We start from the raw sequence: 24,352 nt of genomic DNA on the forward strand, positions 1-24,352 counted from the left end.
CACACAATCAGACACTTACACACTCACATATATACACTCACACATGCTATCATCATTAATACTCACATAGACGCAGGCACTACACACACTAACAGACATACCAACACATATACTTACAAATATAAAACTACACACTGACAGACACCACACACTCACAGACACACACCATACACACACATTCACAGGCATGCATTCACAGAAACAGACACTACGCATACTCACAGACACACACTTATAGACACCAAACACTCAGAGACCTTACACGCTCACACACTAACAGCCCACACACGCACAGACACCACACACTTCCAGACATGCACCCACACACGCACAGATACCACAAACACACTTATCCACAGATACACAATAACTAAAACAAATATAAATACTACTAATCACAACAGTAACACTATCACTAAACCTGACACAAACTATTAATAATAACAGTAATGCTGTTACTAAAACTAACATTACTACTAGTGTTAATACTCTAACAGTAACACTAGAATTATAATTAATATTAACATGAATATGAACATTAAAACTAAAACAATCAGTAGTGCCACTGTCATTAATACTCACATGAACATTAGCATTAAAACTACCAGTTGTACTCTCACTAATATTAACATGAAGACACTGATATTAGTATTAGTTGCTGCCCGTGACGTCACACCGCTCTCTGTGACAAATGCGAGACACTTAAACGCGAGCAGTGACGGAGCGCCTGTCGCCTTGGTTACCATTCTTATGATTTATGAACACTGGAAAAATGCATTTAAACTGTTACTTACATACATTTATAAACTTGAAATATCATTTTCTAGCTCTAGGATACAGTTAACTAAATAATAATATGAATAATCATTGTTTAATTTCGGATTGAACATTATTAACCCTATCTATCTCTGAACTGGCTTCATCCCTCTGCTCTCCTCCTCACTGATAGCTGGTGTGTGGGGAGCGTTCTGGCGCACCATGGCTGCCGTCGCATCATCCAGGAGGGGCTGCACATTGGTGGTGGTGGAGGGGAGTCCCCATTACTGTAAAGCGCTTTGAGTGGAGTATCCAGAAAAGCACTATAGAAGTGTAACCAATTATTATTATTATTAACCCTAAACGCACTATGGTAATTGGTCAATACAGTCATTATCGTCCTGGCCAAATTTCCCATTGGCCCTTACCAATCATGGCCTCCTAATATTCCCCCCTCTATGAACTGGCTACATTACTCTGCTCTCCTCCCCACTGATAGCTGATGTGTGGTGAGTGTTCTAGCGCACTATGGCTGCCGTTGCATCATCCAGGTGGATGCTGCACATTGGTGGTGGTGGAGGGGAGTCCCCATTACCTGTAAAGCGCTTTGAGTGGACTGTCCAGAAAGCGCTATATAAGTGTAAGCAATTATTGTTATTATTATTATTAACTGTTTTTTATATATTTAAACAGGATCAAGAAAAGAATCAGTACTCACCAATCAGTGAAGTTAATCGATTTTTCTACGGTTCTTCAGTTGAAATAATTGGTTGTCGATAGATAAGTGATCAATAACTCTTCTCCGTGCGCTCCGTGCGCCTCCGCGCTCTTTCTCTCTCTGATCCCAGCTCTCTGGCTGGAGTCTGTGACATCACAGCGCTTATTCTGACAGAACATAGCGCGTCTCTGCTGCTTTTGTGTGTCTTTTTCAGGAATGCCAGAGGTACTCGAAATGTTGCAAAAAGAAAAGCGTCTTTTTCGTTTTGTAAAAAAGTGAGTGCTGATTTTTATTTTATACAGGAAATGCATGCATGTTGAAACACTAAATTCTATAAATAATTGAGAAATAATAAAGCCAGGAAAACATATATGTAAAAATACAATTTGATCACATAATTTACTTCATTACCTCTGGTGGTTAAATGTTTTTTTTCTGTTGTGTTTTTTTCTCTTGTACCTGTTTCTGATCCTTTGGTTGTAGTTATATGTGTAAATTCTATGTGTTTAATAAAAAAAAGAGCGCGTCTCTGCTGGAGGAGACTCCTGTCCGGAGTCTGGAGGGCTTTTCATACAAATATAACATCTCCCCAAAAAAAAAAACGGGCTGTGAAGAGAGGCGATTTATAACAGTTGGAGGAGGAGAGCGACAAACCGAGGAATGAAATTCATTAAAAAGAAAAAAAAAGTTTACTTCACAGATTAATTGCGTTACAAAGCGTACCCATGTGGAGCAGTAGAGAACGAGCACGAGTCCCTGAAATAAGCGCTTTTAAGGGTTTTACACGAATCTTCAGAGTATAGAAGCCAGGAGGATCAGACTCATGTTCCTGGAGGTTAAAATGTGTATCCTGGTTTTATTTCCACCCAGCTCTCAGCTCTATAGGTAGTCTGATTATTTAAATTAACTGTATAACTGTTACAAGACTTCATCTAATTGTACATTTATAAGACTGTCTGTGAGACACTTGTGAGAGCAGCTGAATCCCAGGGCTGGTGTAGGATCACCAGAGCACTGCTCAGAGATACAGACTGGTCAACTGGTCACTATTGTAGTCACGGCCATCTGCCCATTGGCTACTAATAATCAATATACTGATCAGAGTGTCAATACTGGTGTTTATTACATAAATACTAATATAATTCCACACTCACTTGTGTTAAAAAACACTTAAAAAACGTGTTTGGAGGCTGATATACAGTAAAGAAAGTTATACTGAAGGGCTGGAAGTCCTGGAAAGGGTTAATAGAAGCTTCTTGCTTCTGACCTGGAACAGAGCCTACAGCTGCCAGATCAGTGACCCCTGAGCCCAGTTCACAGAGAGGAGAACCAGGAGCTCTTTTATGTCTCTAAGAGGACAGGGAGAAAGGAGAAAAGGGGGAGATGTGACTTGAGTCCAGGCTTTTCTGTCTGATATTGTTCATGTAGCAGCACTGATTGTCTGAATATCTTCTGGTTCTGGATTGTGAGGATAGAGAGCAGTACGGAGTTGAGCTTCTGTCTGAGTGTGAGTCTAAGCTGTGAATCTGACTGAGAAGAGAATAATGTTTTTTTTTTATTCTGCCTCAGAATTTTTCTTCTTTGCCAAGTGGTGTTACATCCCCTTCAGATACTCTGCACAGACTGCCAGAGAGAAGAGGAGAGAGAGATGGACAGATAAGAGCACACGCAGCTAGAGAGACATACAGTATGTCTTGATTTACTTTGAAGCAAGTGTTCATTTCCCTTCTAGAACAAGTTGTTTCTGAACTTCAAGAAATTCAAACAACTTATGAAAGATAAAATACAAGTCTTGCTTATCAGGACAGAAGAAATACCGCAGGAAAATGCCAGTGATTTTTCTCCTTTTAACGAAAAGTGGAGAAAAACAACGGCAGTGCATTTCCGTCGGCTTGATTTAGCTTAATACAAGTATTCACTTCCTTTTCTGTAGATTACAGCCTGCGAAAGATTAAATAAAGTTATTGGTTATTCATGGTCAGTGCAGGAGAAATACTGCTGGCTGGCAGGAAAATGTCAGTATTTTATTTTAACTACAAACATGTGAATGGCAAAAAGCAACAGGAGTGTGTTTCTGTACAGTTGTTAAACAAAGGGCTGGTGGTTCAAACCCACTCAGGGATGTGCTTCAGATTGTTCTGCTGTAACCATAATCTCTGTTTAAAATTGATGGGATTTCTTTGCAAACCCTCTTGAACTTTGCAGGAAATTTGCATTTTACTTGTGTGGAACTACAAGTAAACAATTAAGTACCTCAGTAAATGTCCAAGAGAACCATTTTCACGTGTGGAATTTCATCTTCAACTGGCTGTCAGGAGAATTAATTTATACACCCGTTGTATCCTTAGCAAAGATATTTTAAAATTAGAACACAGATTTGTTGGAGAACTTGACCATCATTATTAAATGAGCATTATACAAATGTGCGTTGATATTTTGTATATGTACCTTAATTGTAATAAATATAAACATAATTGCTTTGATATGGATGTTCATTTGAAGGATTTGAGTTAACTATCAAGGATCTCAGAACAACCAAAGATACATTTGGGCATCTGCTATTGGTAAAGATTAACGAATACAGTAAGTGTGAAGCTTGCACACACACGAGAGAAAAAACCAGTTCTAATTCACTTCGTTAAACTGACGGTGTGTATAGCAGAGGATGGTTTCGATCCATCGACCTCTGGGTTATGGGCCCAGCACGCTTCCACTGCGCCACTCTGCTGATAGATATTACAGCGTGATTCAACACAACTGCTCTATCTTTGCTTTCTAAAAGTGCGCCCGAGATGAAAAGTCTAAACGGTAAACGCAGACGTCACTTTGAGCACTTGGTCTTTTATAGTACAAATATCACACGCTGCACTACATGGGCGTGTCTTCAAGATCGTTGTGAACCAAAGCTTCTGCTTTCCGAGGCAACTGATTCTTTCGCCGTTAATTCTGAAATATTAAATGAGAATCAGTGAAACGAAAACCAAACACGTACACACTCGCGTGGTACCGTGAAAGAAAAAATATGGAAGCATTTGAGAAATAACAAGAGTAGTCTGAACAGCTCCAACCTATCAACTGTTCTACAGTGATCGCTCCCTCTACATCCACTTTATAACACTGAAAATGATGCAGGAAGCACAGCAAAGTTATAAAACCAGCGGCCCCACGGGTTCCAGTTCGTGCGTAATTACGCATCGATGAAAAACCGGAGGTTTAAAAAAAGATAATTAGCTCACTGATAGTTTGATGTAAAGGCTGTGGAAATATCCGGAAGTCGTGGTCTTTAAAATGCTTTTGGTTTGAAGGCGTTCTGTGCTTCCATTGCGGAGATATGGACAAAAGAATATTCGTGCTTGGTCAAAGAAATGTCATAAAAACGAAAAAGTAAAGGCTGAGTAATCATCCACAATGTATTTTATACACAAAGCAAGTGTTTTTGTAACTCTAAGAGATTTCGTGAAAGCTCTACAGGCGTGCCAAAATCGTTTTCGAACTTCAAGCTAACTTTACCCCGGTCAGAAACCGGGTGCCTTCAGAGAGCCACTACAGTTACATATTTGGCGTCCCTGAGCCGGTTTTTTCTTACATTTATGGCGTCCCTGGACGAGCGTGGCAAGACTGAAATGAGTTAACCAAGCGGAATAATTCATATAAAATGCCGCGGGTTTCATACACGACAATACAGTGTGCTGAAAGCCGAAAGGAAGTTCCCCTTAATGCTCTGTAAGCAGTGCTTGATTGTTTTGTGATCTTTTGCGATCTACCGGGTTGATTGCATACTTGATCTTGTGGTTTTCTGTGGTAAAACTGTGATTTCGTACTTAAAAGTAATACTCTTTAAGTTTAACGATGGTTGCTAAAGGGTCTGAATTCGAGTCGCTATTAAGCACTCTCTCTAGCAGCGACAGGTCTGACCACGATCTCTGCCATATCTCCGTCAGCGGAGAAGCTAGAATAAATCTCCATTCTCTGAGAGAGCTAGCGAAGGACATAGAGAGATTTGACCCCGCAGTGTCAGAGAATAATATCGAGAGTTATATTCAAGACCTCAGGTATACCCTGCAGTACCTGCCAAACGCCACAGAACAGGAGAAAGTGTTTCAGGTCAGGAAAACTACCAGCAGAGCTGTACATGAGTGGATGGCTAGGCAGATGAAAGAAGTCTGTAATGACTTTGAGCAGCTATGTCAAGCACTTATCGAAGAATACAGTGCGTTTATTGACCCGACTGTCGCGATAGACGCCGCACTTAACATTAAGCACGAGAGAGCAGAGTCCCCTCGCGAATATTACGAGAGACTTAGACGAACTTATTTTGCAGGGCGAACACACATTTCAAGGGTTTATTCATTGCGAATCTCCACCCGTCAGTCAGAAAGATGATCTTAATGCATACAGATGCACAGACCATGAAAATGACTGATATTAAGAGATTCGTGCAGAAAGCCTGGGAGTATGATGTCCAAAGTCGCTCTGAGCAAAAAGCTGTTAAAGTGACTGTGTTCGCCGTCAGAGCCAGCAGGGTTAATTCCCCCCTGCTCGAAGGAGCACAGGCACCTGAGCCGGCTAAGCCCCGTTCCAAAGCACGCAAACAGGACAGCACCCAGCGTCCTAAGTGCCATGAGAACACCGGGGGAGGGAAAGGGCTAGATAAAGCTGAACAAAAGGATTCAGTAGCCGCCCGCCTTGCCAGGCTTGAACAAGCTTTAATAGGACAGGGACAACCGCTCCCCAAGGCTGCCGGAAGCGTGAATGAGCTGATACTCTCCACTGGAGGAGACGGAGACCCGCCCCCTCTCCCTCCCTCAGTCTATCTGATTGAGCGGAAGGGTTCCTGCCTGGTGAGGTCAGCCACTCCCAAGTGAGTGCTGACTCCACCCCTGAAGTCACAGAGCAGGCAGTAAAACACAGAGGAAAAGCAGGAAGCTTTTACCTCGAGGCTGCCATGGGAGATGTCTTACACAGTGAGACACTGATTGACACTGAGGTTGAGAGGTGTTTAATGTCACACGGCAAGCTCAAACGGGTAGAAAAAGAAAAGGGCATGCGACTCAGAGAGGAACCTTTGGTGGATCACCAGAAAGGCAAGGTGTGGAAACAGGTCAAGGCTCCTAAGCCTTCTGTACAGAAGGAAAGGGGGGCCAAGAGGCAGACTGTGCTCACACAGTGCCCACCGAACACAGAAGCCCAGGTGGAGATTCCTTCTGTTCCCTCTGGACAAGAAATAAAAATATTTCCTTGTTCCCCGGATATACAGGGAAGTTGTGTCCCGGCCAAGGTCCCAACAGGCTCCCTGCCACAGGAGCGGTGCTCCAAGCGGCCGCCTGATCCACCAGGTAAAGCACACACCTTTTACATCCCTAAAGAGGAGCAGATCTCCCCACCTGGCGATGAAAAGGAGCTTTCCCTGTGCACCCTGGCACCCAAGAGGGGTCAGGACCACCACCCTGCAGTGGTGGAAGGGATCCAGATGGCAGGAGAGCAGGTTGGTGATGTAGCCCTCACCCTTAGCCCTGAGAGGTCCTCTATTAGTGAGGATCTGCTTGAGCAGCTGTCATGGGGCCACCACCAGGTGCCCCTGGTGCAACATTCACAGGTTAGACAGGAGGTCCAGCTGGACGCTGAGACTACTGCGCTGTGGACACACCTGATCCCAGATGCCGATTCCCTCTGCTGTGACCCAGGGAACCTGCGGTCAGGTAACATTATTTCTCACAACTACCAGGTAGTGAGTGAGACTGACCTGATTGTTCCTGCCTCAACGGCAGGGTTGCCAACACACCCAGTCCTCCAGAAGGGACAGGGAATGAAAGCCGAGCTGGTTTTCTTAAAGCCACCAGCTCAGTCTGTCAGTCTGAGTCTGACCAACAGTGGTTCACCCAGACTGGAGCTGGATGGTCAAGTCACCCGCCTGCCAGTGCAGGACATCGCAAAGAGGGATGTCAGAATCCCTGCCTGCACTGACATGGGCCTGGTGAGTGATAGTGAGTTCAAAGACTGTGAACTAGCTATCCCAGTGCTGGGGCAGCTCCCTGAACCCCTAGCGAGGGAAGGGGGGAGTGAGCAGGTGTCCTACACCTACCCCCAGCGAACGGTTGTAAACATCCCGATAGAGGGATTCCTCAATCAGGAGGTGTGCAGGGTGGACCTGAACAGTGAGAATGGGATAACAATCCCAGATCACTCAGGTGCTCCAGATGACCACTCAGCCGAGGGTCAGGCATGCTCCACCGCTGCACCGCCCCCTGCAGGGTTCCTAGAGCACAGGCATGAAGAAATCGAAAAAGCAGATGCCCTGGAAAAGGAGGAGCAGCATCAGCAGCTGCGTCAGATTCCCCCAGATTTCCAGGATGTTGGTGCCCAAGATGCCACAGGGCATACTGAGAAAGACACCATGTACATGCTGCGCCAGCTTAGAAAGGCGACAGTCACTCAGAAGGAGATGACTGAGATTAGCCACCCGAGAAGACTTTTGGGAGGACTGATGCCTCCACTGTTGTGCATTTGCTATTTCTGGTAGGTTTGTTTGCTACTGGCACTCTAACCCTGACTGCCCCAAGAAGGCAGGTGTCAGAGATGCCAGAGGGTAGTGACAGACTGTATCGACAGCAGCAAAAGTTGGAAAGCTTAGGGAAAACCCTACAGGCAACTTCCTGTGCAACAGGGTTAAACCTTATTCCCCAACCAGTGGACATGATTGTTGGTGTTATACAGTGGGTTTATGCTTGTGTGCAATAGCCCAGAATGTTGACACAAGACCTGTTAAGGGAGTTTAGTGCCACTGTAGCCAGTCTAACCATGGCACAATTCCCAAACCCACTTGATTCCACTCTTTTAACCCCAGTTAACCCCATCGTTCATAGCTCGCCCAGAAGGCAATCCAAGATTGAATTCGGTTCCAAATCTTGAGATGGGTATGGCTACCAAAGCTATCCATTGGCTGTGTCTAAACGATTCACCAATGAAGGGTGTAAAGCTACTAATGAGCAGAGGGAGGTTAATGAACCCCATGAAGAGCAGGTGGGAAGTAAATGGCTGGTCAGCACACCACATTTAACTGACACTATGACTTGTGACAGGTATGATACAGCTACCACAATGCAGCTACCTAACCAATAGTTTTCCTGTAAGTTCCTGAGGAGGCCATAGTACAGCATGGTAACTTAATACTGTACGGTCTGGAACCAGACAACATAAGACCAAACTTGAGGTCATGGATGCCTTCAGGTGCCACACTATTGAATTGGATAGAAATCCAAGAAACAGTAAGCCCTGAAGAGGTACAGGTAGTTAGTTTGCTTTAATGGAACAAACCTCCAAACCACCCTAGCAGATACCCAACACAGGTGTTGTGGTTTATCGGGGGCTGGGAACAGGAACTGTTGTTATTGTAACACTACTGCCAGGTAGCTGGATCATGACTGACAGTGTACTCTGAATGATGTACTCTCACATCAAGATGTACTCCGGGTAGCACAAATGAGTCAAAGGTAGCATGTCAAAAGAAAGGAAGTGACTTCTCCCCAAATATCTACTACAGAAGTATCAGATATTGACAGTGAGCTTCCTGATGTTTAATTCCTAGACTGAGATAATGTCTCCTACCGTGTTTATACATATCCAGATGTTATTCATCCTGTTTGTATCCAATGCTGGTTCCGTTATGAATTCTCGAGGAGTAATGTGGACATTTAAGGTTAAAGTTCTAATGGCAAGGGACATCACTTAACTCTGTTTTGTTTTGAAGGCAACAATGCCTCTGGACCTCGTGACCTTCAAAAAGGGGGGATATGTAGCGGCGAGGCTTATTAATAAGAAAGAATTAAGTGTTCTGAGCTTTCCCAAATTAGGCCTCATCTCTCTGTTCATCTCTGTGGTGCAGCCGCAGAGAAACTATTCATGCAGGCTGATTTAAGATGTTTTCTTTTGATAAGGACAGCTCCCAAAGGGGGATGCACTTAACTAAGCCTGGCTATCATGATCAATGGTAATCCATTGGTGCCTATCTGTCTAGGGAGTGCGAGTTGGACATCTGGACTGCATTCCTAAGTGTCAGGAGTAAGTGACTCATATCTCACCTTGATCAACCAATCAGGGACTGGTAGGGCCGAGTAACCCACGTGGGACTCTGATGCCCATGGAACTTTCAGCCAATCAACGAGCTGAAGTTCCTCCAGGTAAAAACAGGCAACACAGAGAGCCTGGGAGATTCAACAAGAAAGGGAAGATTCAGAGGAGATTCAGTAAGATTCTGGAGAGGATTCTGTGGACTGTTCTAAAGGGAATTCAAAGGAGAATTCCAGGGCAAGACGGCCCAGGAGCAGAAGGGTCCCAAGGGCAGGACATTCTCGCAGCGCGCCTCTTGACCATCCTGAGACTCAGCCCGGACAACCACGGAACGGCCAGTGTGTCCGAGTGCCAGAACTTTCCTTTGTTCTAAGAGTCTAGAGTGGAGGTTGCCAGAGAGTAACCAGCAGCAGGCCTCGTGAACAGGTCGGAACTGTGGACAGCTAATTCACTATTCAGAACTAGCTCTTCATCAGGAACGAAACGGTCCTCTTCCTGACTTGCTGGGACCCACAGTCATCTTTTCTCCTGTGCACAAACATTGCTAGTTAAAGCCAACAGTGAGCATCAGCAGCGCACCGTCGCAAGCCGCACAGCACAGCCTGGCACCGAGCCAGAGAGCGCGGATTGGACAGCAACAGCCTGCAACTATTTCCTTGTGTCTGCAGGAGATCTGAATCCCCAGAAATTGGATGAGTATTCAACTTCAATGCATTACAGCTCGAGAATTCAATTGTTATCGCAACCAGTTGATATCAATTGAATTCCTAAGAGTTATGTACTTGTTTTGAGTATCTAATGTAGAAGTTATAACCAAGTTCATTTATGAAACGATCTTAATGAATGATATACTGAACATATGTCCTCTTGATATGTGTAACTCTTTGTAACTGACTGAATATATACCTTTTGTATTCTGATAACCCTCTCGATAAGATCTGTTAGTTTTATATGGATATTCTATGTATTAATAAATGTATCCTCGTGTATTAGTACCTGTGTGTGTGCTTTGTTTGAGGTATGTCGCATGGTTGGATTCTAAAGCCATCAAAAGAATCAACTTTGTGATTTACTGCTACAATTAATAATTGTCTCAGTAAATGCCCAAACCCTACAGAACTGGTGCCTTCAGAGAGCCACTTCAGTTACATGTTTGGCGTCCCTGAGCCGTTTTTTTCTTACACGCGTCTGAACGGAAAACACAAACGACCAACTCGGAATGACTTGCCTTTGACGCTTATCAAAGCGTTCTTTGTGCATCGAACAGACCCACTCACCTCTTAGTGTGGCGGGATCTGCACAGTGCATGTCGCAGCGCTTCCTGCTTTCACTTCAATGTGCCCCCTCTCTTTTAGCCCAGGTTCGATCTGTCTCCCAGAATCACCAGGGCGCACGCACACACACACACCCGTGCCGTTGAAATGCTCTGCTTCATTTCTAAGGGCAACTCAACATTCACTCCTACCCCGAGTGCAGAAAAGACAGCGTCCGCAGCAACAACAGCTCAGGTCTCTGCACAGCAGCTAAGCTGCCCCCATCTCCTCTGCTGTGCGGCTCCTGCGGAGTGGAGTCCTGCCTGGAGCCGTGTTTGCAGGCGGCAGCTCCCCGCGCCCTGTCTGTGCGTCGTGTCCAAGAGCTCCTGGGAGGAAGAGAGAGCCCTCCCACGCGGGGGCTTTTCCACAGTCTGTGTGAGGAGGGGCGGGTGTGTCCAGTAGCTTATCGAGCGGAAGCCTGGGGCAGCGGAGAGCTGTGATGGTGCAGACCTTGAGGTGTCACCTCTTTGTCTGCTATCCCGCCCCCCCTCCGCCCAAGCTCTGCTCCAAAGTAGCCCGGCAACCCCTCACACCTGCACGTGTCACAACCTAAGGTGTGGTCATGAGACACCCATGGGGTGTCGTTCTGTTCTTGCTAATTGTTTCCTGCCCGTCGGAGGCAGGAGTCCATGCGAGGAAGATGCGCTGGACAGAGCTCAGAGGGCGCACCTGGGTGGCTTTCCTTCTGAGTGACGTTCCTGCAACACTCTCCCGCTACTCTTGGTGCGCTCATGCCGCAACACAGGAAGGCTGGAGCAGGTGGCTGTGGGCTCTGCGCACCGCCGAAATTGCTCAGTTGGGAGAGCGTTAGACTGAAGATCTAAAGGTCCCTGGTTCGATCCCGGGTTTTGGCATTTTGTTTCATCGCGCCCTTTGTTCCTCTCTCCAGCGCCCCCTGCCTAAAGTGACGCTTCCCTTTCTCAGCCCGAAACGCAAGCGAGACACCAGCAGCGGTCCCTGCAGGTTTCCGTAGTGTAGCAGCTATCACGTTCGCCTAACCTGCGAAATGTTCCCGGTTTGAGACTGGGTGGAAACAGCCTCGTTTTGCACGCTCCTGTACTTCACAGAGGTCTTGAGCGACCGGTCATTTGTTCCCAATGTGTTTCCGGTGCCTTCATGCACTCTTGTACCAAACGCACGTTCCTTCTGTACGCGGAGCCGATCATTTGCAATTGGGCTGTGCCGACAGCCCAGGACGAGCTCTGTCGGCTCAAAAGCAGCGCAGGACCTGCAAGAACAACAGAAAGATTAGCATCCAGCGGGGGCTTCTTAGTGAGCCCAAGATCTCATCAAGAATCGGCTCCAGCAACAGGGCTGAGCGCATTATTCCATTCTCCGACCACTCTCGGTGTAAACAAGTCCCTCCTGGTCTCTGCTTGAATTGCACTTTCCTGCGTTTGCTTTGGTGTAACTGGCTTCGCCTGCATGGGCGAATGTGAAGAAGATCCTTAGTAAGTCATTGAAGAAAACCGAGAAGAGCTCGGAGTGGCCTCTGTCGTTCATCAACCATCCAGTCAGGCAGTACTCCTCTGTAAAGTGCCGTTCGTTCACATCGATTGGCTTTTTTTTGCCTTCAGTCGTGCGAGTAGTAAAAGCAGACGCCCCTATTCTGCCGTGACCCGGATTCGAACCGGGGTTGTTGCGGCCATAACGCAAAGTACTGATCACTATACGATCACAGCGAGTTACCGAGACACACGTGGCAGGGCGGAAAGGGCTGTGCTCTCTTCGTGTGACATAATTCAGTCCTGACGTTGCATTTCAACTGAGCCCCAGTATACATCGACCCTTCGACACTCTGAGTGACAACTCTCTTGCGTGTTTTCTCATATTTATGTAGTTTGCTTGCATGATGCCGGGAACAGCATGATTGTTCGCTGCCATATAGTCTAGCGGTTAGGGTTCCTGGTTTTCACCCAGGCGGTTCGACTCGGTTTTGCCTCCTGCTTTCCAAAAGATCAGCACCGTGTACGAAAGAGCCGCATTAAAACTACTCGAACGTGCAAAACGTGCGAGAAGAGGGGGCACTTGTTTCCAACCGAAACTTCTCGCATGTGAGACGAGCTGATCATTGCTGTGGGAGGGTTACTCTGGTAGACAGGGCTGACCTTCGGCAATAGGATTTTTAGTCTCCAAGATGATATTTACACTTTCTGGAGAGGCGATTTTCTCCCGATTTCGTCGATTGCGTGGAGAGGGCTGTAGAATGTGGCGCCGCCTTTCCTGCTCCGTCCATGACAGGCGTGCTGGTCTCTGGAGAGAGAGCACGGTCCATCAGCGCACTCCAATAAAGGCACTGGAAGCAGCTGAATCGCATTGGCGAAGCTCAGCGCTGGGCCGCTGGGCACGTCTTACCACCGTTTCCGTAGTGTAGTGGTTATCACGTTTGCCTCACATGCGGAAGGTCCCTGGTTCGAAACCGGGCGGAAACAGACATCTTTTGTCGCCAGGCACATAAGGGGATTGGGGATTCGCCTAGCACTGTGATCGAACAGACCCACTCACCTCTTAGTGTGGCGGGATCTGCACAGTGCATGTCACAGCGCATCCTGCTTTCACTTCAATGCGCGTCCTGATGTACCCCGGTCTCCCGCGTGACAGGTGGGGACAGGTGACAGGTCCTATACTAACGAGGAAGACATCGCTCTCTCCGACCCCCGGCATCGTGTCCCGACCCAGCATGCTGGAAGCCGACGCGTGCTGTGATTCCTTTACGGAGCAGAAATGACAACCGAGGAGCAGAGAGATCATTTCAGCATTTCGAGTCTGAACGGAAAACACAAACGATCAACTCGGAATGACTTGCCTTTGAGGCTTTTCAAAGCGTTCTTTGTGCATCGAACCTCTTAGTGTGGCGGGATCTGCACAGTGCATGTCGCAGCGCTTCCTGCTTTCACTTCAATGTGCTTCCTGATGTCGAGTCGTGTGCTGTGCGGAGGCTCTGAAAGCGAGAGCAATGAAAAGGTGCACGACGCTGTGAAAGAAAACAGAGAAGTGAAAGGCAGTCCTTTCTCTAAGGAGGTGAAAGAAAAGCTACTCCCCGTCGAGGAATCGAACCCCGGTCTCGCGCGTGACAGGCAGGGATACTTGCCACTATACTAACAAGGAAGACATCCTTCTCTCCGACCCCCGGCATCGTGTCCCGACCCAGCGTGCTGGAAGGCGACGCGTGCTGTGATCCCTTTACGGAGCAGAAATGACAACCGAGGAGCCGAGAGATCATTTCAGCATTTCGCGTCTGAACGGAAAACACAAACGACCAACTCAGAATGACTTGCCTTTGACGCTTTTCAAAGCGTTCTTTGTGCACGATGACTGCGCTGCTTAGCAGATACAAATGGGTTGTACAACTTTGAACTAGCAAATGGAAGAGGGCTGAAGTAAGAGACAAGATGTAAAAAGGGTTAACTTAAGTCAGTTCTGCCTGAAAATTAGACTTCTAAGCAACAGGGGTTTATGGCAGGAAAGGGGGTTAACTGATAAGGATTCCAGATGCGAGGGGGCATAATCTTAAACTGACCATTTGGCCAGGGTCTCTTAACTGGCCAAATACCATGACTCCCCCCTTACCAGAACACCGAATGACGTCTGAAGCAGCAAGGAAGGACTATATAACCTAAAAGTTTGTACCGGCACATCGAACAATACTTCGGTTTTGTTGTTTCTTGCGGGAAACAAGACTTCGGCTTTATTGTTCCTTGCATGCAATACACTCATCTGTTTTACTTCATCTCGGGATCCAGAACCTTATTCTTTCTGTTACAACAAATTTGGCTTAGTCGGCGGATGCTCCAGAAGGCGCAGAACTTCCCATCGGTAGGAGAGACGGTCAGCGCTCACATTACTAAGAGGTATGGACTCCTCTTTTTTTTAAAAAAAAGTCCCGACTCTCTCTGATCGATAGGGAAATCTCTGCTCCCTGCGAGAATCCCCCGAGATGACAGAGTAAACGTGAGTTCCTGAATTCCTCTGGCCCGGGGAAGACACCGGTGTATGTAATGTGTGGTTTGCTGTAAGCCCAGAATTTGGTCTGGCAGGCGGTCCGCGATATTGTGTACAGGCGTTCGAAGCTGGTGTAGGCGTCCCACACTGACAGATTGAAGAAACTGAGTCTCTTTAGTCTGAAGGGAGTGTCTCACACTGACAGGCCGGAGGAACTGAGTCTCTTTAGTCTGAAGGGAGTGTCTCACACTGACAGATTGAAGAAACTGAGTCTCTTTAGTCTGAAGGGAGTGAACCCAGGTGCCCTGTGCTGAGCCAGGATCAGGGTGGAGTGGCGATTGCCATGATCTGGCGAGCACAAAGCTTCATCAGCTGCCCTTTGCCACAGGAGGTAAGAGGATGTCCAGTGATGACGTGCTTCCCTGTCTGTCATGGCAGTGAACAGGTCCTGGTTACAGGATCTCTAAAAAAGGAAATAAAGACTGAAATCAGATCCGACCCACCATGCTGCCACGGCGACGGTGCACTGCTCAGTGAAAGTGGCAGCCTGTTCCTGGACTGTGGGTGGAAACTGGAGCACCTGGAGGAAACCCCCACAGACCAGGGAGAGAACATGCAAACTCCACACAGACAGCACCCACACCCCAGGTCCTGCACTGTGAAGCATGCCCGACGATGCGGAAGGGTTTTACAAATGAGTGTGTAACTCACACTGGTGCCCAGGATGGCCTGCTACCGGAACGCAACCTAATTTTCTTAATGCAGTTTGTTCGAAGCGGTTCGCAGGAGCTGGAGGTGAGGACTGAGCTGGGGTCCAGGGTGCGAGAGTGACTGCTGATGTCGTGTATGTGTGTGTGTGTGTGTGTGTGTGTGTTTGTGTGTGTGTGTGTGTGTGTGTGTCTGGATCATTGTGAGCGCCGTCAGGTTTGTGTATTTGTTTAAACAAGAGGACGTGTCTGTGCGGGTCTGACTCTGTGTGAAGGTGCAGCTCTAACTGTGTGCGCGCGGGCCTGTCTATCTCTCTACAATGCATGAGGGGCTAAATCTGCCTCCGAGAACCCGACTTTTCAGAAGAAAAATCTATGAAAAGGCACGGCCTGGCCCTCTTCTCTTGCTCTCGACGTACAACACACTGGGGGATGAAGCTGGTGTCTTCAGCTGTAACCCTAGCTATTTATGCAAACAGCTCTTTTATGAAAAGCAGCTCTAGGCCTAGACAAGAGGAACAGATTAAACAAATCTTGGATTTATGGCTCATTCAAAGCAGACTGAGCGCTGCTATACTGTATGTAGGAGCCAGAGATGAAGAATGAGCTATTTAAGGAAATCAGGAGTGTGAGAGAGGGAGTGTGTGTTTTTCCTCCCAATAGAGAAGGCTTGTGGTTCTTTTTGCTTTTCTGCACAGGCTGCCAACGTGAGTACGTGTTGGGTTCTTGGTTTGAATGCTCGAGTTGTCAGGCTGGCGTTTTTTGTTCCTGTTGGAGCCCATAATTGTGAACAAGGCGCTTGAGGACGTCTCTGTGCGGGTGTGTGTTTGTAATGACGTGTGTGTGCCTCTCTGTTTCAGTATAAAAAATGCATTTAAGACATTCAGCCTTTTCATGTTCCTAATATTCTTTCCTTCTCGACAATAATAACTAAGGTGGCTGCTGGAAGAGGTGTTAATGGGGCCAGCAGGGGGTGCTCACCCTGCGGTCTGTGTGGGTCCTAATGCCCCAGTCTAGTGATGGGGACACTGGACTGTAAACTGGCGCCGTCCTTCGGATGAGACGTAAAACCGAGGTCCTGACTCTCTGTGCTCATTAAAAATCCCAGGGTGTTTCTCGAAAAGAGTAGGGGTTTTACCCCAGTGTCCTGGCCAAATTTCCCATTGACCCTTACCAATCATGGCCTCCTAATCACCCCCCTCTCTGAACTGGCTCCATCCCTCTGCTCTCCTCCCCACTGAGAGCTGGTGTGTGGGGAGCGTTCTGGCGCACTATGGCTGCCGTCGCATCATCCAGGTGGATGCTGCACATTGGTGGTGGTGGAGGGGAGTCCCCATGTCCTGCAAAGCGTTTTGAGTGGAGTGTCCAGAAAAGCACTATATAAGTGTAAGCAATTATTATTCATTATAATGTAATAAATCCATTATTTCTCACCCCTCCATTGCAAGGCATACACAACACAAACACCAGGAACAATTATCTCAGAAGCCAGTTAACCTCCCAGAAGAAATAAAAGGCGTTAAAAGTAAGTATCTCCTTTAGGTGAGGACAGACTGGATCAAACAAAAACAACATTTGAAGTGAATTGCAAATGTATTGAGTTGTGATGCAACTGTAACTTGAACCTAACATGACTGGGGCGTGCATTTTTGAAATTGCATTTTCACAGCTGAAATACAAAATGAAGCTGATCGCAGTCCAAACTCAAGGTATTGTTGTAAAACTAAATATTCAACATGTTTCTACCTGTCCCTTTTCAGCTCACTCAGAAGTCCATAGCCTGCAGCCTGGTGCCTCTTTGACTCTCTCCCTCCACACTGCTGGTCCAGTGGAGGTGCTGTTTGATCCTGCAGGATCTGTCCAGTCTCGTATAGTCTTACTGAGCAGCGCAGGGCTCCCTGGCCCCAGGTACAAACAGTGAGTGTCAGTGCAGAACAGCTCTCTGACACTCCGCTCCCTCACTCCAGCTGATCAGGGCAACTACACAGAGAGGGACCTTAAGGGAAGCAGTATCAGCACTGTGATCGTCACTGTGGGTGGTAAGCAGGTCTACAGTAGGGTCACTAGAGGGCTCTATATTCTTGACAGAGTGTGTTCTTATATCATCCTCTGTCCTGATTGTCTTTCAGCTCACAGAGACACTGTCACCCTGCAGCCTGAAGCCTCTCTGTCTGTCCCTCTGTTCACTGGAGAGCCAGTGGAGGTGCTGTTTGATCCTGCAGGAGGTGGAAACTGGGCCTCAGTGTGTTCTGTCCAGAACAGCACAGCCAGCTGTGTCCCCCAGTACAGTTTTTTTTATTTTTGATGATTAGCCATATGTTGATTACAATATTGTACATAATGTATAATTTGAACTCGATATTTTTCAGGAGTGAATGATTGTATATTTTCAGAATAAATTTCTAAACCAAATTATTGTCCCTCGATCTCTGTCTCTCTCTCAATCTGCTGTCTGTCTGTCCCTGCCTCTCTGTCTCTCTCTTTCAGCCCCGTCTGTCAGTCTGTCTGTCCCTCGATCTCTGTCTCTCTCTCTCTCCTTTCTCTCTCTCTCTTGGTTTGTTTGTCCCTCAATCTCAATCTTTCTCTTTGCCTGCTGTCTTTCTGTGCCTTCATCTTTGTCTCTCTCTCTCCTTCCTTTCTGTCTGTCTCTCTGTCTGTCCTGCGTTGTCCCAGCTGGGCCTGTCTCCCCGGCTCTCTGCCTTCAGCTCTGTTCCCCGATGTCCCGCCAGCCCGTCTCTCTCTCAGCCTGTCTCTTGACTTGCAGGAAGAAGAGGAGGTGGAGACAGCTCCTCCGGCAGGAGAGAAAAAGGAGGTCAGTGCTGGTCCCACCCTGCCTCCTGTCCTGTCTGTGGTGGAGTTTCGCCGTCTTGTCTGTCCCTGGGTCTCAGTGTCTCTCTCTCTTTCAGCCCTGTCTGTCAGTGTCTCTCTCCTCCTCCTCCCTGTCCTCAGTGTGTCTCTCTTCTCCTCCTCTCTGTCCTGTGGTGTCCAGTCAGTGTGTCTCTCTCCTCCTCCTCTCTGTCCTGTGGTGTCCAGTCAGTGTGTCTCTCTCCTCCTCCTCTCTGCCCTGTGGTGTCCAGGCAGTATGTCTCTCTCCTCCTCCTCTCTGTCCTGTGGTGTCCAGGCAGTGTGTCTCTCTCCTCCTCCTCCTCTCTGTCCTGTGGTGTCCAGTGGGTCAGTATTAGTGGGCTACACCCAGGCTCACTCACTGCGAGTGTGATCTCAGCAGAGTCTCTGTGCTCTTGGGACACTTGACTCACCTGTCTCTCTCTCCCTGTGCTGTCCCTCTCCTGCCCCCTCTCTCCCTCCACGGACTCCAGCTGGAGGAGGTCCAATCACCACCTCCTGTGAGACAGAAGAAAAAAAAGGTGGGTAATGCTCTGATCATCTCTTTACTCCTATCCAGTGTCCAGTCAGTGTGTCTGTATGAACCCCTCTCTCTCTCAGTGCAGTGTTCATGTACTGGAGTGTCCAGTCAGTGTGTCTGTTGAACCCCTCTCTCTCTCAGGTCAGTGTTCATGTACTGGAGTGTCCAGTCAGTGTGTCTGTATGAACCCCTCTCTCTCTCAGTGCAGTGTTCATGTACTGGAGTGTCCAGTCAGTGTGTGTGTGTATGAACCCCTCTCTCTCTCTTAGTGCAGTGTTCATGTACTGGAGTGTCCAGTCATGTGTCTGTATGAACCCCTCTCTCTCTCTCAGTGCAGTGTTCATGTCCTGGAGTGTCCAGTCTGACTCTTAACGTGACTCTCCTGTCTCTGCTTCAGAAGCGCTGGTGCGTCTTTTTAAACTCCCTGAGCTGCGTGTCGGTGGAGACAGATGATCAGGACGAGCCGATGGAGGCGGCGGAGACCGTGGGTCAGGAGAGGAAGAGCGAGGGAGAGGAGGAGCAGGCTGCTGGGAAGGACAAGAAGAAGAAGAGGAGGTGCAGGTGAGCAGACAGGGGGGCGCCGCCCGGTCGTGTCTGTGATTCAAGGAGGAGTCTCCTCTTGCAGTTTGATGTCATGGTGACGTCTGTGTCTGTGTCCCTCACACCTGCAATAACAATATTCTTTCCAGGTTCCTTTCCTGGTTCTGTGCCAGCTAAGATCTGGACTGGACTGAACTAGACTGGACTGGACTGGAGCCAAGGGACACCAGACTGGACTGGACCGAAGCCGAGGGACCCCAGTCTGTGCTGGACCGAAGCCGCGAGACCCCAGACTGTGCTGGACTGAAGCTGAGGGACCCCAGACTGGGCTGCACTGGAGCTGAGGGACACCAGACTGGACTGGACTGGAGCTGAGGGGCCCCAGTTTGTGCTGGACCGAAGCTGAGGGGCCCCAGACTGTGCTGGACCGGAGCTGAGGGACATCAGACTAGACTGCACTGGAGCTGAGGGACCCCAGACTGGACTGGACCAAAGCTGAGGGACCCCAGTCTGGACCGAAGCTGAGGGACCCCAGTCTGTGCTGGACCGAAGCTGAGGGACCCCAGACTGTGATGGACCGAAGCTGAGGGACCCCAGTCTTGACTGCACTGGAGCTGAGGGGCCCCAGACTGGACTGGACTGGAGCTGAGGGGCCCCAGACTGGACTGGACTGGAGCTGAGAGACACCAGACTGGATTGGACTGGAGCTGAGGGACACCAGACTGGACTGGACTGAAGCTGAGGGGCCTCAGACTGCACTGGACTGAAGCTGAGGGGCCCCAGACTGGACTGAAGATGCGGGGCCCCAAACTGGACTGGACTGAAGCTGAGGGACCCCAGACTGGACTGTGGAAAACTTTCACATTATCTCCACCTGAGTCCTCAGATCGTCTGCATGACCCTGTATTATTTTAAGGTCCTGTGATGATCATAAGATGGGGGGGGGGGGGCACTAAATAAACCCTTGACATTAATCTGTATTGTAATTTTTGTTCTTTTGTTAAGCATCAATAAAATGTTTTTAAAAAAAATCTTTAGCTTTTGTTTTTTTCCCTCCTCCCCACCGAAACGAACGAACAGAGTCTGTCCTTCTCTTTCATCCCGGAGAGTTTGTGGTTGACGGATTGAGGCCGAGAGCCCTCGTCGTCGGCGTGCCACCAGTTGGCGGGGATATAGCAGGGGGAGCATCGTGTCCAATACTCCTTGAAACGAGACAGATTTCATGCCACCTCCGTCTGAAGAGAAGGAAGTCGACCACGAAGTCCAGGGTCCTAGGAAGCTCTTTAGCCATCGTTTGCCCAGCAGCCATCTCACCCTGCAGCTCCCAGCTGGCAGCCCCCTCCCCACTGGAGCCCAGCAGGTGGGAGCCTGGTCAGTACCTGGAGGGGAGACTGCTGCTGGGAGAGGTGTTAGTGGGGCCAGCAGGGGACGCTCACCCTGCGGTCTGTGTGGGTCCTGATGCCCCAGTATAGTGATGGGGACACTAGACTGTAAACAGGCGCTGTCCTTCGGATGAGACGTCAAACCGAGGTCCTGACTCTCTGTGCTCATTAACAATCCCGGGGTGTTTCTGGAGAAGAGTAGGGGTGTTACCCCAGTGTCCTGGCCTGATTCCCCCCCTGGTCTTGACCCATCATGGCCTCCTTATCACCCCCCTCTCTGAACTGGCTCCATCCCTCTGCTCTCCTCCCCACTGAGAGCTGCTGTGTGCTGAGCGGACTGGAGCATCATCCAGGTGGGGGCTGCACACTGGGGGGGCTGGAGGGGATCCCCCTGACCTGGGAAGAGCTCTGAGTGGAGAGTCTAGACTTATTAATTATTATTATTATTATTCGTGCTGCACTGGGCTTCAGTCCTGGCAGTGAGAGTCAGTACAGATACTTATGACTGTATAATAATACACGATAGAAATGGAAAACAGGGTAGCGCTGTAGTCTCTTCGAAACGTTTTGAACTGCCAGAAGAAGTTTTCACAACCCGGACTCGTGAAGGTACAGGTCTTCTCCCATCGTCCGGAGCAAGGTGTATCGTGTCCTGGTGATTTCTCCCGTTTCGAATGGAGTTTAATGTCGCGTTTCTACTTTATGAGAGAGAGGCACTGAACATCCTGTGATGGACTGTTGTCCTGTCCAGGGTGTGTGTCCGTCCTGTGATGGACTGGTGGATCACAATATTAATTCTCCTCCTTGATTCCCTCCTTCATCGCCAGAGTGAAAGCGGGACACGGCAGAAAAAGCTCAGCCCTGCGGGTGGTGGTCCTCTCGGCCACATGGGGGCGCTGTGGCTCCACGGGGGGGGGTTATGTTCAAGTCCCGCTGGGAATCGCACCGACGCGGCGGAGTTCGTGAACGTCCCAGACACCAAGAAAACGAGAGAGAGATAAAAGGTCGTTTTCGGGGTTCAAGAAGCAACCCCGAGATTCAGCGAGTTTCCCCGCTGAGCTTACTCTGCCGAAAACATGCAGGTTTTATTTTTGTCCCGTGCCCCCCCTCACACAGGCCGTTTCTGTAGCATGAAGTTGTGTTTTTTTGCACAGTGGTTGGTGAGGGGCGAAATTTTATTTCTTTTTTTCCCACGGTCTGAAACAGAAACAGCCGGGTGGTGTTGTAGAGAGGTCAACGTGCCTAGTTTTCCTCATCTGCGAAGCCCGTTTTTTTTTGGGGGGGTCGTGAGGTCCCACGCAGCGCTCGGAAAAGAAAATGGCGTTTCTTTTCCCCGCAGGACGGGGGGGGGACCCGTGTTTTTTGGACGTGGCGTGGCCCGAAATTTCCGCCCTTGGGCGCTAGAGGGGGGTGGAGGTTGGTCTTTCTTTGATTTGGGGGTCTGGGGGGGGGGGGTGCTAATTTCACTGAACCAAACCCCACGGAAACCCGTGTCGGACGTGGGGGTGCTGAATGCGCCCTCGACGTGATTTTGTCTTTAAATTCAAGTGCAGCTTTTGTAACCCTTGGGCCGGAAACAGCTGGACCCGTTTCCCCTGCCTGTCCGAGGTGGCGACTACCGGGGTCGTACAGGGACACCCGGCTGGCCGCTGAGAGTTGGAAAAATAAAATGTCCACCTAAAAAAAAAAACAACCGCGAAAAATTTCGGCCATTTTTGTTTCGCGGCCGAGCCGTGACCGCGTTGGGGGCGACGTCACGATGGCGTCACAATGAGCCGCCTGACGTCACAGAGCGGCGGATTCTAGCGGGGGGCGGCGCCGGAGCCCCGTGAGCTCAGAGGAGTGAAGAGAGAGGAGGAGGAAAGGACTATATAGCGCTTTCTAAACACGTGTTTCTTCCAAAAAAGATTCGCGGGTTACTTCGACTTCAATCAAATAATAGTTTCAGCTTCAGATTCACTCTGAAGTATCCCCGTGAAATCGGTAAGTCAGTTAAAAATGCCGCTGTCGAGAAATAACAAAATAAGTTGAGAAATAAGTTGGTTTTTTTTCCCGTTACTCCACTCTTATGGGTGTGATCGTGCTGTAAAAAGATATTGAGAGGAGGTGCACCTCTACACAGAGAGTGGTGGGGGTGGGGAACAAGCTGCCCAGCCCTGTGGTTGAAGCCGATACCCTGGCTTCTCTCCAGACACAGCTGGGTGAGCTCCTCCAGTCAGGACAGGAGGGTCTACTGTACACAGAGGGGGGCGGGGGTGGGGAACAAAGCTGATACCCTGGCTTCTCTCCAGACGCAGCTGGGTGAGCTCCTCCAGTCAGGACAGGAGGCTCTTCTGTACACAGAGGGGGGCGGGGGTGGGGAACAAGCCGCCCAGCTGTGTGGCTCCGCCCCCTCCCCTCCCCTCTGTGACTCTGCTTGTCTCGGCAGGACGATGGACCAACAGAGATGCCGCACGGCCGTGCGCGGTCGCAGCAGGACCCGGGCCCGGCGAGGCGTCGTAAGTCCACCCCTCCCGCCCGCCGTCCAGCGTCCAGCATCCAGCCCTCCTCCGACTGGCCTCTCCGCCCCCAGCAGCGCTCGCTGTATTATAATAATAATAATAATAATAAACTTCACTGATAGAGCACCTTTCACACACATAGCAGTGCAAAGCGCTTGACAGACCAGGTCTCACGGTAACACCTCCAGACGAGGAGAGACACTTCCAGTGGTGATCTTGACTGAGGACACGCCTCGGCTCAAGAGACAGGGTCGCGGGTCCGAGGAAAACCAAGCTGCAGGTCCATTATGGCCTTCTGAGAGCACAGATTGCCTCTGAACGTCCCACACTCTTCCTGGACACACTGTAGAGACTCACCTGTCCAGACTCTTACTGGACACACTGTACACACTCACCTGTCCAGACTCTCACTGGACACACTGTAGAGACTCACCTGTCCAGACTCTTACTGGACACACTGTACACACTCACCTGTCCAGACTCTCACTGGACACACTGTAGAGACTCACCTGTCCAGACTCTTACTGGACACACTGTACACACTCACCTGTCCAGACTCTCACTGGACACACTGTAGAGACTCACCTGTCCAGACTCTTACTGGACACACTGTACACACTCACCTGTCCAGACTCTTACTGGACACACTGGTCAGACTCACCTGTCCAGACTCTCACTGGACACACTGTACACACTCACCTGTCCAGACTCTCACTGGACACACTGTAGAGACTCACCTGTCCAGACTCTTACTGGACACACTGTACACACTCACCTGTCCAGACTCATACTGGACACACTGGTCAGACTCACCTGTCCAGACTCTCACTGGACACACTGTACACACTCACCTGTCCAGACTCTCACTGGACACACTGTACACACTCACCTGTCCACACTCTCACTGGACACACTGTAGAGAGGGCCCAAGGCCCCTAGTCTCGACTCGATTGGGCTGGGCTATGTGGTCAGAGCTGTCTCGGAGATGGGCTGTTTGGCGTCTTCACAGGTCACACCGGTCAGGCCGATTCCGGACTGGCAGCGGGAGAGGTCCCGGCCCAA

At 49.1% G+C, this 24,352-nt stretch overlaps 1 non-coding gene across 1 annotated transcript; it reads right to left on the reverse strand.

Moving 5' to 3' along the window:
- Positions 1-4,130: 4,130 nt before the first annotated feature.
- Positions 4,131-4,202, reverse strand: trnam-cau (transfer RNA methionine (anticodon CAU)). The gene has a single exon. It is a non-coding gene; the product is annotated as a tRNA-Met (tRNA).
- Positions 4,203-24,352: the final 20,150 nt, after the last annotated feature.

Source organism: Atractosteus spatula, chromosome 10 (assembly GCF_055471065.1).
Source record: "Atractosteus spatula isolate fAtrSpa1 chromosome 10, fAtrSpa1.hap1, whole genome shotgun sequence".
Lineage (NCBI taxonomy): Eukaryota > Metazoa > Chordata > Actinopteri > Semionotiformes > Lepisosteidae > Atractosteus > Atractosteus spatula.